Source organism: Mytilus californianus, unplaced genomic scaffold, assembly GCF_021869535.1.
Source record: "Mytilus californianus isolate M0D057914Y unplaced genomic scaffold, xbMytCali1.0.p SCAF_7, whole genome shotgun sequence".
NCBI lineage: Eukaryota > Metazoa > Mollusca > Bivalvia > Mytilida > Mytilidae > Mytilus > Mytilus californianus.
In genome coordinates this window covers 75,268,501-75,286,120 of record NW_026262723.1, presented here as the reverse complement: position 1 = coordinate 75,286,120, position 17,620 = coordinate 75,268,501, and positions in this window count along the sequence as shown.

The following is a 17,620-nucleotide window of genomic DNA, read 5'->3' as shown; positions in this document are numbered from 1 at the left end:
TCAGAGAATAACATCAATTCACTTGTGTGCCCATGCGCATTATGAAAAAGAAACACCTGTTATCCGAACTGATAAATTTTTAACGTAAGATAAAACTTAATTAGGAAGGTTTGTAATTAAAATTAACGAGCCTTGGTATTAAGTTACTATTCACGTTTATATCTCGTCAACAATTTGACACGGTACATGTTCGATGTAGGTTTAAAGGCGCCATTCTATAGGCGCTACAGAAATGTCTACTGTTAACAAGTTTAATTGTTTTATCGTTTGTCGAGGGAAAATAAATTATAACGGTTGATAATTCGACTGTGAAATGATTATGTAAAACGAGTGACAGTTACAGCTTTATTATTTTTCAAACTAAACAGAAGCCAGATAAGCGTCTGTGCACGCAATCGTTAAATATTATTTACAGTTGTGAAATATTTTTATTGCTATAAAGTCTTATCTAAACAGGTATACGGTGAGAGCCCTCACACCTAATTTGTCACAAAATCTGGTACGATAAACCGATGAAATAATAGTTATTAGTGTGAATAATTCCTTCACTCTTTTCAAAAGCTTATTTACACCTCTTCTTAAGAAAAAGCGTTGACCGAGTACGGCGTCGAAATGTCTGCATACCAAAGCATTAATATGACTGCAGGTTGTACGTTATTTGTTCAGTGGGTCTAAGAATCACAAATAACACATTATATTCTAGATAACTCGTACATCAAAAAGCTCTTCTACCATTGTAGGACGAATCCAATTATTTGACAAACGGCAGTCGATAGACAACCACCTGTGCCGTAGAAAACTAATCAATACACAGTTTTTATCCTGTTTATAAGTAGAATGTATATAGATTTTGATGTTCTGTGTGATACTGTCGGCATTATCAGCATTGTTGCCTGAAACATATAGGAAATAATGGTATTAGTTTATGTTATTTATCAGAAAAATAAAGTACTTTTCTTACGCTCTCTCCCGATGCTGGGAACAGTGTATATCTATATCATTATATTTGTTCCTGCCCCATGGGACTAAGTTGTTGCAATTTTTGTACAGATTTTCAGTGACAGGAATCAAGAAAAAGTTCTAATGAAATTAGTAAGAGGGTGTTGTGACACTTTTTTACAAGAATATACAAGCGTAGGATCCGTGGTGGGAGGCAAGGCGGACCCCCACACTTTTTGACACACCAAATATTACTGAAAAAAAATGAAAAATGAAAGAGGATACTGACTATGTCCTAGACTATCAGACGATAGAAAAGCCTTTCTTGCTTGTCACTTTCAGAAGTTGCCCCCAACTTTTCAGTTCACCCTACGCACTGAATAGCATTACCCCATTTGACAACAATTTCTCCTCGAAATTTCTACAAATTGAAGTTATCGTACACTCCTTGTCCACTTTGCGCGCGGTTTTTTGCTCGGTGTTTCACAGAAGCAGATGTTAATGAAGTTTAAAACATCCATCTGCTGCTTTTGTTTCAAAAACTGCACGCGCCAGGGAACTAGCAGATGTTGCTAATGACGATCAATATTACAGCAATAAAAGACAAACAAATGAAAATCAATCAGAGGTGATATATTTGCTCCATCCAAGCTGACCTGTACACTTTGACAATAAATACGGTTATCATATGACTATAACATTTTTCTATTTCTCATTGGCTACAAGCATACAGAATCTTCGGACCGTCATCCCCTGTGTCAGAAGCCCGAATTACAATTATATCTTACCATAAAAGTAGGCAGTACTATACACACAGTTCTTTTTAACGACCTTGAAATGCGAAAAAGATATTTATTACACTTCTAAGTCGATAGTAGTTTTGCTTTTCGTATGATGATTTTTTGAGGGTATATATTTTTGGATGGAGGAAGCTTTAATGTGTTTTCCCCGTTTCTAATATTTGTTATACCCATTATTACGAGTTAAGCGCCCTTTTCTGGACAACTTTCGAGTTGAGTGCCCATTTCTGGACAAATTTGTTTTCAATTGAAAAAGGAAGAAGAAAGAAAAAACGTTATTTGGAATGCTTTTGTAGTTGGGAGGTAATAATTAATCATTTTGAGACCATAAGAAACAGCATTTTAGGGGGAAATTTGTATGATATAAACTTATCCACTAAGTTTATTAAAAATGATTCAATCAAATGCATTGGAGATGTTTAATCTTCTAAAGGTGTAGGAATTAAATGCACTCTCTATATTTTCTATAATTTTCTATTGTTTCCTTGTGTATATTATTGTTTTCAAAAGTCCTCTCTCACGGTTAAAAAACTTCGCAAACAGACAGTACATTAGAAAGATGTAGAAGAATTTCCAAAGAAAACACGGTATCCTGAAGGCTTCGCGTATAATTTTAGACATGACAAGACATCGACCTTTTAAAAAAGAAAGTCGAGAAACTGTTCAATCCTATTAAATATTGACAATATACGGTAAGAGATTATCACGCCTTTCTATAACCATACTAATGTATAGAAAATTGGATCATTACTGTCAGTGAAAATGACGACTTCATTTATTGATTATGAATTTAAAAAATACTGGACAATAAAATCAAAGGAAATTCTATTTCCAACACAATTTACCAGTCAGCACTTGTTAAATTAATTGGTTTGTGTTCTTTTATAAGTGTTTCTTGAATATGTTCTCTGTCACGTTGCTAGGATTAGGCAGCCTGCTAATTAGAAAGAGCCTGGAGCAACCGATTGATTATTTCCCTAACACTGTATCCAACAGATGTTTCGCCGGTCGATAATTTCTTATATTAGTTTTATTCTAATTGGAATAAGGTATTGTAGGACCGACATTCACACCTGCTTCGGGTCATTTGATCTTCCCAACGTCAAACAATAACGTCCTCCGCATTCATCGATCTCTCTGCTACAAAAATCATCCAGCATATCAAGAAAAGATTGAATCGAATCATCTCCAAGCCTAATGTTGCATATGTGCTTTGGGTTGTAAGCATCGATTTCTTCAGCTTCCTTTGTTTATCTTGTTTTATTTTCGACATCTGCGTAAGTCTGGCAAAACATCTGGATAATTAAAATTGCAAATGACACAAATCTCATTTTTTTGTAACGTCAACATCCCACGAAATTCTGATCAATAATGACATATATAATAGTTGAATAAAAAGTTGAAAACTGCTTGTCATTCATAAAATAGATTTTTTACTAAAATTTAAAGGTCGCTTTTAGAGAGAAAAAATTCAAAAGTGCTTTAAACTATATATGAACAACTATCTGTAAGTTCTACGAAATTCAGGTTGAACTATAGCTATTGATTAATTACATACTGGGATTCCTGTATTCCCGAAAAAAAATCCACACGCGTACAAAAAGTGAAACAGAAACTGCTTGCGCTTATGGAGAACACGACATCTCCTCCAATTTTATTAGTAGGGATACTGTTTCTTGAGTTGCATTTTTAATTTTACTCCCGAAACTAGAATTAAGTTAAGAAAGCATTTGAGAACTTAAAAAAAAAAGACACAAACAGAACAATCAAATCGGCTAGGTCAACTTTGCATGAGGGAGTTACAACCTTAGTTTTAGCAAAATATAATATAATTTTATAAGCTCCAGTCGAAATTCACAAAAACAATTGTATCATTTATAAATTATGTCAATAGCGAAGTACTTGCTACTGGGATAATGAAACCCTTGAGGCTGATAGTCCACGAGCCGTGGAATTTTCATCAGGTATGTTCAAGAAGACATAATGCGAAAGCTAAGAAAAAGACCTAAAGAGAACTACCAAAGACACCTGTATGTGTTGTCCTCTAAATATCGTTTGATTTTTATTTGTGTCTTGTTTTCTCATTGACGTATTCCCATGTCTCCTTTTATTCATACAAACAACCGTCTAAGGCCAACTTGCATAAGGCAGTTGCAACTTTAGTTAAAGCAATTTCTGTTAGGAACTTTGAAATCCTGTCATTTTGGTTTTTTTTAAGTATTCAAGTGTAAATTTATAGATCAAACGATAACTCTAATGTCTGATTTTCGAAAAAATGCTGTATATAGCCATTACTATTTTTAAAATTTGTTTTGTAATTTAGCAGCAAGCAAAACAGGAAATATCAGATTTTGCTTCTATTTGATAAAATAAAGTATTTATACTATATAAATGAGATGACAAAAGTTAGTACTTTTCGTCCTTCAATAGAGGGTTACGATAGGTAAAAGCGTCTCCAGAATAACACAAAATGAAGCCGCAAGTTTTTTTATTTGTATGAAAATATACTATAAAGATAAGGAGGTGTGGTACGAATGCCAATGAGACAACTATCCACCAAAGTTCAAATGAAATGGATGTTCATTTAATAAATGAATAAAAAATGCATTCCTTTGCAGAACTTGTAATTTTTTTTAATAAAGCTGATGTTTTGAAATTTTTTTAAAAAGTTTTGGGTAAGGTGCATTCCTTAAAGGGAAAGTCAGTTATAGTTGACATTTATAACTTCTCCACTACCTTATAAGTTATTTCAATGTATAAAATGATCTCTAGATATATCTTGGTGTAAATGTATTGTAAAACACATGTCTCAAAGGGTCAATGGGAACTATCACCAACACTTGGCGTCCGTCGTCCTTTGTCCTTCGTCTGTTTATAAATTGTTTTAAAACTAATCCTCTTAAACCATCTGCAAATTGAAACCAAAATCTTTCTTAACAAAATGCCAAGAATCTGAAGACCTATTCTACATTTGTCCAAAACTTTATAGCGATTCCTAATATTCAGAAGACTGTCTGTGTGCCAATAGGTTATTATTGTTCATCAGTAATGACCGACTTGTTTTGTATACTCATGTAAAGCGGAACTCATACTGAAACTTCTCAAAGGCATAAAGAAAAGCATCATCAAGTTCTTCAATTTCAATTTCAAATATATTGATGATGTTCTGTCACTCTATTTACATATCTCAGTTCTATCTAGTGGTGCAGGTGGGTCCTGATGTGCGATTCGGACACAACGGGATTAATAGTGTTGTTTTTATTTTGTTTACCCTTATATTTATATTTACTTAGTTTTTACCTTATCGAGAAAGAATATATACTATAAATGGTATGTACTATCAACGACAAAAATCTTTTTGTTTACGCCATTGTCAAATTTAACATTTACTATCTACTACACCGTTTTGTTTGCCTCTTTGATAGCTTGATTTGTATGTTTGTTTGAATCTTTTAGTCAGTTGTGATGTATGTTTGTGATGTATGTTTGTGAGGTATGTTGACACAGTTTTGGCTGCTGGATCTCAATTATTGTCACATTAATCTATCATGTCTGTTTGGGTTGCTCACCCAAACTTGTCAATATTAAGGAACTATAAACAACTGGCATACAAGTGGGAGGTTTAGTTCGCTAGCTATTTCGGAAAATGCATGTTTAAAGTCAGGAATATGGCAGTTGTTTTGCACTTGTTCCGTTAATTGATAGCGTTAGATTTTGTCAGTTTGTATGGAATTCCCCATTTTGAATTTGCCTTGGAGTTTTTGTCATACCTTTTTAATACGTTACGATCGAGCATGTTCCCACTATACGGACTTCATAAATAGAGGAGGGTTCTTACATATAAACTGCAAACTTCTACGTCATTTGGTATCTGTAGAGAGTTGTCTCATTGGAATTCATACCACATCTTTTTATTTTTATACCAACATTGTTATGAAAGACTGAATTCGAAACTGCATATGTTTTACGGTAACCATCACGAATTGGATGACCGATACGATCTGTCGGTGTTTCAACTCAATATCAACATATTTACGTAGTCTTAGATATTTAGATACTATTAAAGTCGTCTGATCTGGAATTTTACCGCTTTTGTCCTATTTCCGTTTGTGATATTTTGACTGAATGTAAATTCGCTTTATGCATGCATAGCAAGAAACTTTTACTCTGTCTACGCACCCGGTAACAATCTTTTTTGAAGTTCATGGGAGTTCCTTGCTTTTTGTTTGTTTCCTTGATTCGATTTACGAGATTTGAACAGCGTTAAACTATTTTTGCCTTAATTGCCTTAAATAATAAATTTCTACTTATAAATACTAATGGGTCGGGAAAAACTGCAAAAAGTAAACTTTAGAAGGAATAACTTTCCTTTGGTGTAACAGTTGCCTTGTGAGCAATTTGTGATAGGAAACACAAGACTTTGAAAATATCGTATTAATTTGGAAATAAAAATCCTCTATGCAGGCGATGCCTAAAGTTGCTAGAATGAAATAAAAGTTCACAATTTGATTAATGAAATCATCTTTTTTTGTTGTAAACTTTATTTCTCAGCCGACCTTCTTTGTCCATTTCTATATACTCATCAAAAATACCGTACATGCTTATAATTTGTTACGCCAAACACGTGCTTCGTCTATATGATACTCGTCAGTGGCGCTCGAATCAAATCAGTTGGAAGGCCAAATGAAATAGGACGTTGAAGAGCTTTTGACACCAACAATTCCGAAAGTTGTACAAAACACGACCAAGGTAATCTATGCCTGGTGGTAGAAAACTAATAGTGTGTTGAATAAAACAACATTTTATAAGCAGTGAAATTAAAGAAAATAAAACATATCAATGATATTTCATGTCAACACAAAAGTGCTGACTATTGGACTTGTGATAACCTCGAGAAAAAAATTACCACAAGCATTGTCATCGAACTAGTTGTTGTAAAAACCATTCAAAGATACCTGGCTCAAAATTTTCTATCCCTGACGTAAGTCAATATTTTCAACAGACTAACTGTATTGTTTCTTTTTATAATACAAGGATATACACGATCAACAAATTCACCATATTTGAATTATTCAGCGAAAGGGCGTCATTTATATAGGGAACGTGAAGTTAATCTCCATTTTATATTTCTTGAAAAACTCTTGTATGCAGCCTGACTTTTACGAATACAAAATAAACAAGGAGAGAAACAATGTTGGTTCCCATAGGAATGCCGATTGTTTGTTGAAAACCCGTTCTTCATAATGTAACAAATATGTTGTCAAAAAGAACAAATAAATGTCAATTGCAGTGAACTTTTTGTTGGAATCAAAGTGTTTTTCTAACTATGATTTGTCTCTTTCTTAATCAAGATATTTGTATCTGCATGTGCAATTTATGTTTTTAGAAGCAAAGTTGTACAATTTTTTTCAATCTGTCTTTAAGGTTGAAAGGTCTAAAAAGTACTATTGCATGATCAGAGGGACTTCTGTTGAACTCTTGCAGGTCTTTTGAATTGTTCAGTACCAATAGAAGTCTACAGAATATGCGAAAACTCGTAGTATAATAATTAGTATTGTCATCATTAAGATACGGGAAATGAATGATGGGGAATGAAAAGTGATGTTGTGTGGTAAATTTTCAGTAAGAAATTACATGAGTTTAAAAAAGTACAACGCAAAGTTTATTAATGTTATGTCTATTAAAGAGTAGTGTATCTTTTGTTAGATCAATACCTTTCTAGTAAACTATTAAGCCTCCAATAATAATTATCTTCACTCTTCAGCACGGACATGCTATTGATGAAATATTGTAACAAAAACCGCATTGAAATAAATGATCGCAGATGTTGTTTTGTCGATATTTTTAAACGTGCTTTTTTTAACTGAAAGAAGCAAAACTTGCAATTTTTCTTCTACTTATGAGAGTCATTGGCAAAGAACAGTGCCAATTATTAAATCTTATTTTGCTTTAAGCTTTATGTTTTTTTTATTATGAATTTAACTCCAGAGACTGGAATCGCAGTTTTAAAATAGCAACTGACATTCAATTGACATTCAATGACAAAGTCAAAGCTATCAATTTTATGATAAAAAATCTCACTTAACATTTGGTATCTTGTATCAAATGATATTCCACGAAGTAAATAGCAAAATACTAATCGTAGGTGGCAACTTAGAACTTCCTTGATTAATATTTACGTAAAGCAATAATGCTGAATAACTGCAATAAAGGCAATGCGAGTGGTTCATATCGTACAACTCTTAGCTAAATAAGTCCTACAAAGATGTTCTTGTCTGAAAGATGATTGCAATTTAAACATTTTGATTTTGCTATTGCAACTTGATAAAACATCGACACCGTAGTTTATTGGACTTAGTTAAAGGGAAGGAACTCTTGCATTTTTTGTCGAATGGTATCAAATGACTGCGCTTTATCACATGCAACAGATAGCCTGACTTTACAATTTTGTAGTAATATAAAAATTTATGATTATTCTACGCTTTACGCTACTATTCGCCATACGCAATTGAAAGGTCGAAGACATTATCTCATTTCTACAAGAATGAGGTTTATAGATACACATAAAAACTCTTACTTTGCGAAGAACCGCACTGATTCCAAAATCAAATATGCAGAGGATGATATGATCAAATTACTGGACTTTTTTTTATCGACAGCATATTTGTTGAGATTGATAGATTGACATTTCAACAGACTGTCAGTATTCCAATGGGTACATTCATCCCCACTGGCCAAATTTGTTTGTACTAGTATGAAGCAGAATTCATAGAAAACCTTTTCAAAGAAAAAAAGAAGAAAACACATCTTTTGAAGTTCTTTATTTTCAGATACTAGTTCTAGTATATTGATGATGTCCTGTTACTCAATGTTTCATATATCCAAGTGAACCTAAAATTAAGGATACTACCGATACTAGGAGGTCTGTTTCATATCTTGATCTTTCCTCGATATTGACACAGATGGACGACTTCAAACTAGAATCTAAGATAAATGTGATGATTTTAACTTTCCTATCGTCACCACCTATTTCTCATCACATCAAAAACATAGCATCTGGCCAATCTCATGGCGTTTACATAACGCAACAGATACGTTACGCTCGTGCATAGTCACGTGCACGCTATACGGAATTTATTAGCAGGCGTGTGCTCCTTATACAAAAAATCTGCTCTAACAGAGTAATGAGGAAAAACGAATGAAATGGATACTACATTAGTTAACGGTCATCTTCACGAAATGGTTGACCGATACGGTATGTCTGTGTCTCAACTCACTAGTGACATGTTTTCGCAGTCTTAGAATTTCAGATACTAGAATAATTGCCTTATTTGTAATTTTCCGATTGTGTCCTATTCCCGATTGTGACATTTTGACTGAGTGTGGATTCGAATGGCTAGTAATGCATACATAGCAGGAGACCCTCACCCTTTCGACGCACCCGGTCTGGCTCCGTTTATTTGGAGTTCATGCGATTCTTTCAATATTTGTTTGTAACCTTGATTTGTTTTCTTCGTCGATTTATGAGATTTAAACATCGGTAAACTACTGTTGCAACCCCCACTTGCCTACCTAAACCACATATGGTAAAACTAAAACCCCCCTTTGCCTACCTGGACCACATATGGTAAAACTAAAACCCCCCTTTGCCTACCTAGACCACATATGGTAAAACTAAACCCCCCTTGCCTACCTAGACTACATATGGAAAAATTAAAATCCCCCTTTGCCTACCTAGACCACATATGGTAAAACTAAAACCCCCCTTTGCCTACCTAGACCACATATGGTAAAACTAAAACCCCACTTTGCCTACCAAGACCACATATGGTAAAACTAAAACCCCCCTTTGCCTACCTAGACCACATATGGTAAAACTAAAACCCCCTTTGCCTACCTGGACCACATATGGTAAAACTCAAACCCCCCTTTGCCTACCTAGACCACATATGGTAAAACTAAAACCCCCCTTGCCTACCTAGACCACATATGGTAAAACTAAAACCCCCCTTTGCCTACCTAGACCACATATGGTAAAACTAAAACCCCCCTTTGCCTACCTAGACCACATATGGTAAAACTAAAACCCCCCTTTGCCTACCTAGACCACATATGGTAAAACTAAAACCCCCTTTGCCTACCTAGACCACATATGGTAAAACTAAAACCCCCTTTGCCTACCTAGACCACATATGGTAAAACTAAAACCCCCTTTGCCTACCTGGACCACATATGGTAAAACTTAAACCCCCCTTTGCCTACCTAGACCACATATGGTAAAACTAAAATCCCCCTTGCCTACCTAGACCACATATGGTAAAACTAAAACCCCCCTTTGCCTACCTAGACCACATATGGTAAAACTAAAACCCCCTTTGCCTACCTAGACCACATATGGTAAAACTAAAACCCCACTTTGCCTACCTACACCACATATGGTAAAACTAAAACCCCCCTTTGCCTACCTAGACCACATATGGTAAAACTAAAACCCCCCTTGCCTACCTAGACCACATATGGTAAAACTAAAACCCCCCTTTGCCTACCTAGACCACATATGGTAAAACTAAAACACACACTAATAAACATGAACATTGCAGTTACCAAAAGTCTTTAAATTCTTAAAACTAAACATACTCGGCTGTCATATTTCCTTTGTTCTTTGCTGGTTCAACATACCGGTATCAGGCGAATGAACTCTTTAGACATTATGTGCTATCCATCTTTTACTGACCGATATTTTCAATCATGTGCCTTAAATAACATTAATTGAAAGAACTGTATTTACATTAACATTCAAGCTTGCAACACTTTCAAGTTTTATGTGACTTGGATTATTTTTAATCACAAGTAGATTCCATCTGTAAGGCAAGTTTACTTTGGCTGTAGATATAATCCTTTTCACCACGTCAAGTTTCCTATGCGTATTTAAGTAATACGGAATCGTGGGTGAATTGTGATTGACGTTTCCGTTATTCAATCCGTACCATACATTCGTTATTTCTAAACCGAGCTAACCACAGAATCTATCTTGTATCATGCCATTGTGCATGCAATTCTTTTTCGCCCGAAGAGTTTTGAGCGTTTTACATAGGATATCATTGGACTTTGTCTTTTAAATCCATATAAACTAGAAAAGGAAAATCTGAAGATATTCAGTCTATTTCATTTGGATTCAACCATATTAACCATTTTTTATTTTTTTCTCGATTGTGACATTTTGACTGAGTGTTGATTCGCATGGCGGGAGATGCATGCAAATCAGAAGCTAAATACCTTGTCGACGCACCCGGTCTCGCACCATTTCTTCGGTTTTTTTTACCTTTATTTGTATCTTCTTGATATATTTATTAGATTTGAACATTGGTAAATTACTGTTACCTCATCGGTGCTTTTATATGTTCTAATGTAATCAAATTTACCCAGTCACAAGGTAAGACCATTTCTAAAGTGAAATTAACTTTTGTGCAATTTGCTATTTGTTACAACGTAGTATCCTAGCAACATTGAGCTTGCGCCTAATAAGTCACTAAAGTTATCTATAAATGACTCATTTGGTACCATGTCGATGGTTTTATTTATACTGAATAGGATTAGGTACCTCTATATTTGTTCACGAGGTTACAAAGAATACATTCAATGTCTGCAAGTTGAGTCCCTTGAGCAAGCTATAGTTTTAACATTGATGGTGTATATTTTGTTCTCATCTAGTATTGAAATTTACCCTTTTCTATACATAGTAAAACAACTGTGATGATAAGACGATCACTTCAATATATGGGTAAAGGGAAGCAATTCCCACATTTTTAATAATACAAATGAATTGAATATGAATTAATTATTGTTATAATCTTTCTTTTTGTCTGCAAACCATATGGACATAAACGTTTTTTGATTTCCATCACAATATAACTTACAATGCTTAGCACAAACCAATGCAATTCATTCATCTAAACTGATTAAAAACTATTCTTTATCAGAGTGCGCGGAGTGAAAAAGAGTTGTATGAAAGTGTGAATGAACATATCAAAATTTGTAATGCCCGAAAAAGCCTTGTGATTAGGAAAAGAACTAGCATTAGAATAAACATTATTGTTGTCCTTTGTTTTAACTTTTAGATTTGAATTTTTCCGGAAATCTCAATACAAAGATGTATGATTTTCCCTTTTGCAATTTTCCCTTTCTATGATGTTTCTTATAGTCGTTCTTATGGAGTGTACATTTTCACTTGTTTCTACGTGTTTGTCTAGGCATCTTGGGTGTCCATGAACACAAAGGACATGTTGACAGCTATGATTATTATTTAAATTATTGCATTTAGCTCTATAATTATTGTTTTCAATTTACGTGACTAAAATTATTCATTTTCCTTCTTTTGTGTACTGAGAGTTTGTGTTTCGCACGAGACCATTTTTGTAATCTGTGTTCAGGACATTTTAGTGTGGAATTTGTTGTATTGAAAGTGGTCGTATTAGAGTGCGAGAAAGTAGCATTTCTATATCAAGATATTTGCCTTTGTTTAGTATATTTCGTCTATGATAAATGATAAATATATTCTTTAAAGTTTTTATTTTACACACTTTTGTTATTCAAATGTCCGAGATTTAAAGGAAAAGAGGGGGATGAATTGTTCCCAAAACAGTTTAGTCTATATGTTAATGTACCTGTACCAATTCAGGATGTCTAATTAGAATGTTCCATGCACATCCAGGCCAATACTATTAACAGTAAAGCAGTAAATCAACAAAATATACGGAAAAGAGGAAGTGTGGGTAAGGATAGACATGTTATCTTTAATAATAGAGAGCTTGGCATTCTCCTGATATGAGCCAATAGATTTAACGTCCATCCAGGTAATTGGGGTTGATGGCAGATCTCTGTAAATATCTGTGAAAATTACTTAAACCTTTTCTGTACTAAATACCGTATATATGACAAAAATTAACTGATTTGAATTTGAATTGAAATTAAAAAAAAATGACACCTGATGCTATTAGATGCTACGCATCCAAGGCTATGTATGGATCACATCAAGTTGTCATAGTGTCAAATTAAGGCGACAGTAGTTTATATACCGATGTTGAAATCTCGTAAACGATTAGGAAGGGACAACTCAAAGTTATGAACATGACAAAAAGTCAGAATGACATGACGGATTAGTGGGATTAATGGCTGTTTTAAAATGTATAAATCAAGTTTATATATTGTAACTGAATATACATACTTTTATCAAGTACTATTTTCCGTATTGTTGGAACCTCAATTTTTATATTACAACTGTATGAACATATAAATAAGTATTGTAAACTTCAATGTATGCGTTAAATCATATCCATGTCAGATCAAAATGGCTATCCAATGGTGCGACTAATATAACAACTGATTACATTGGCTGGAAAGATTTACATGTATATAAAATATGAAAACAACACGTTATAAATTTAATGCGTCCGAAGCGCTTTTCTTGATTAACCTTTACCAGGGACGCTCAAAGCCGAATATTTGAAAGCCAAGGATGTATAGGAACCGAAACAGTTGAAGAGCTATATGACCAAAATTACCTAAAAATAACCAAATCCATATAAGGTCAACTTTGCCTGAGGGAGTTAAAACCTCAGTTTCTTATAACATAGAATAAGATACGGAGTAGAGAAGAAACTATATACCACAAATCAGAATCCGGAATAATGAAAATAACACTAGGGATATTCGCGACCCAGTCATTGAATATATTGCTATATTTAATTGAATGCACATTTTTTTAGAAAGCGCTGATTGTCAGATTGACAAATTTATCATAGACACCCCTTTTTCTATGCTTTATCAGTGTTACACTAGATATGTTTATTATGCGACTGTTTAAAATAAATTACAAAATTCCCTGTAAAGCACAATATATAGCCGTGTCGTAAAGATGTTCGACTAAACATCTTTTTAATGTTCTTTACTTACTACCATTGTTTTCAATAATAAAAGCTTGACATTTAGTCATTGCGATGAGGTATATTCAACTAATGTTTTGAATCAGAATGATGTATATTCTGAAAAATTCTAAAGTCTCCTCTAAAATCTTTAATTACAATCATTATAATTTTGCAGTAATATCAAATCTTTTGATTTTTCAACTCTCTACACTACTATTTTCCATGCCTAATTGAAAGATTCACTACAAAAATATGAAATCGTAGACACAAATTTCTGGTTTTGAGGTTATGAAAAATCTTACTTTGTAAAGAACACTGATTCCAACAACAACTATATTGAAAATATTATCAGCAAAATGTTGGACTTAGTTGTCGACAACATATTGATGGATTGATATTTATACAGACAATCGGTACTCCAATGAATTTAGAACTTATGACGAACATGGTGATTCTTATCTTTCCAATTGTCAACTTCCCACTTTTCAACAGTAACATGCGCTCTGCTCAATCTTATTGTGTTTTCATAGCGCAATTAATACGCTTCGAAAATACAAGGCTGTGCTCTAGACCAAAACACATATATAGTGTTAACAGTATATGTTAAATCTTTGGTTAACCGATGATTTCAAGCATCGGTCTAAGGATTTTCTACCCAAGAATAGATTACATTAGCTGTTTTTGGCAAAACCTTTCGGACTTTTGGGTCCTCAATGCGCTTCAACTTCCAAATTTATTTAGCATTTAACTTTTTCGATTCCAACGTCACGGATGAGTCTTTTGTAGACGAAACGCGCGTCTGACGTATACAATTATAAGCCTGGTATATTTGATGAGGTTTTTTCGTGTGTAATTCTCTCTCTTGAGAAAGAAAACAGTGTCATATAATTTAGAAACGTTCAGGAATGGAAATCAACATTAAATATTAATGATAATATTTTTGATATAATGAATAATAAAGGTTAAATAAAAAGGAACACTAAAAATCAAAAGTCAAAGACAAACTGACAATGCTATCCAAAATGCGTCTCAGGTGCTCCGGAAGGTTAAGCAGATCCTGCTCCGTTGTGTTACTCGTGAAACTACAAATTCGATAACAAGTGTCCTTTCGTGATGTCATATTCGAGGAAAAAAATAAGGGAATTGTTGTTACGACAATTAGAACATATCCGTGATCATTTGTGACACAGATGTTCAACAAAGGTCAACCAACTCGTGATAGTATCGTAAATATTTCGATGGGACGACTTTAACTTTATTCAAGAGAAATAATGTATCTTTTTTTAATGAATAACTTTGCAGTGAATAGTTAAACTTCCGATGTAATTATCTTCATTCTAAAATGTTTATCAACGCTATTAATGAACATTTGTATCAAAAACACATTGAAATAATTGACCACATATGGTGTTTCTATCGATATTTTGATACGTGTTTTGGCTTATACTTATGTTTTATACAAAAAGAAGCAACACTTGTCCTGTTTGTCCATTGTGAGCGTAGTTTGTGAGGAAAGGTATACATTGTTGATGTTATTTACCTGGTTTCATTCACTTTAACGTTTTGTTTTCATAATAAGCTCAACTTCACAAACTAAATTCGTAGCTAATACACATTGATATTCAATAGACAAAATATATGCTTCAAATTTTCTGATAAAATAGCCAGTAGCTTATAATATTATACGCTTATTGACTTGTTATGAGGGTAATAGCAAGTTTGTTGTCCCTGAGATACCAACTATTGTTTGAGGCTGGGTTTATCTTTATATGTGATGTAATTATACGATATAATTTAAGTGAAGGCTTTGATGGGGATCTATTTTATCTTTCAACTAGATTTACTTTCTAAAAGATGACTACCATATGCATATTTTGCTATTGTTTCTAAAAAAAAAACCAATTCCACACTATTTAGTCAAAGGGAAGTAAATCTTGCATTTTTCGTCAAATGGTGCACATGACTCCAACAGATTGTGCGTCATTGTCGGGCAAATTAATGATATATGTTTATGGTTTTCTGCTAGTGTTCAGGCTTACAATTATTAAATTTTAATAATACGTTATGTTCTTAAAAAGATGAATATTAGTATAAAATGTTTATCGCTAATCATAATATCAGAAGATATAAATACTATACCTGCATGTATACGCATCATTTCCATTTTCATATTTTCATTCAATTAATATTGGTTGATTTATGCGCTACACTTGTATACAGGTCATATAAATGAGAAAACAATACATTTCTTTTGTCTTTTTCTTGGTTTTGGATGCCCCTCCCTTTTAGTGATTGGATTACAGGTTGTCCTCCTTTTATAAATGTCGGAAGATTCACATTATTTTCACTCCTAACATAATCATGATTATGTTTTGTACTATATAGAATAAGAAGCTATGGTATAATTACAAATGAGACAACAATCAATTTGGGACTCATATTAAATCAAGTCAGACTGACTCTGTAGTTGATTTATGGTATCGGTGATTTCGGACACATCAAAATGGTTTTATATGATGTAAATTAAAATATATGCACTTGCCTTTAAAGACTATAATAGCTTAACGAAACCAATTGTTCTGCACGAGATATAACTCATTGCAAAGGTTAAAGACAAATTTGAAAATAGTTTTTTCCATAATAATCTTCATTTATAACTCAAATAGAAGATACATTCAATATGTAGTGATGTTCCATTAACAATTTGACAAATATTTCCATAATCAACACGCTCTATCTCAGTCTGAGATTTGACTTGCATACAGTAATCGTAAAAAGATGTTATTTGGGCTAATGGTAGTGAGACCACTGGTAAAAATGTAGTTGTTAAGCAATGGATGTGAAACGCATCTTACGGTTACACATATTCAAATGAAGAATGATACGAATTTCAGAAAGTTTTAATTCGTATTTTCTGAAAAAAATGAGACGCAAATTTCATAAATATAGGACAGATGGACAGAGGTACATCAGTATACAGCCCTTTTTTATGAAGTCGATAAAGAAATTCGTTTAACTTTAGTTTTAATTCGCCCGTCACTGATGAGCTGTATATAAATTACGGTTACAATTTCTGATATCAATGCACTTTAATTCATTTACCCTCCTGAAAACTAATTTTTACTTCGACTCAAATATTTAATTGGCCACAGGTTATTACATCATCAACTTTTAAATGCATATTCCATAATGTGCCTTAGTGAATAACATATCAGTTGAATGAACTCTAGAAATTGAGATATAAGTTTGTTACAATTTATACATTCAAGTAACACGAATTCCTTAAATCCTATGACCATTTCATGTTTGTCTTTTCAAATTTACATTGGGTATGATCCTTCATCCACACAAATTGTCTAATACATATTGAATAAAAACAAACCGTAAGCGTATTTTGAAAGTTGCGTCCTTTCGTCCGCCCTCTCTTTACATTAACAAATACCAAAACTGTGATTGCATTGCAATAAAATTTTATTTGACTCTAAAACAAAGGTGCAAGGCATCGATATGCACAACCAACTGGTCCCAACTCTGTCTATTATATTGAAACGTTCACAGAATCTTTCTCACACAATGTCATTGTGAATGCACTTTTTATTTTATTTTAATCCGAAGAGTTTTGGGGATTTTGATGAGAACGAAATTGTTAAGTAACACCGATGATGTTCAATGTATTTCATTTTGATTGAACCATTTTACACATTATGCAACATTTTGCATTGTTGTTTTTATAGTCACAATATAAGATCATGTCTAAAGTTCAACTAACTTTTGCGCTATTTTCTATTTTGCTATCAATTCAGTTTCCAAGTAACCAACTAGTGAAAGCATAATAATGCCCTAAAGACAAATTTGGAGTTTTTATCTGCAATGAATATGATAAGGAATTCTTTTTAAATGAAGTTACAAAAGACCGTTTAAGTTTCTGCAAATTAAACCTTTAAGATAGCCTGAGCA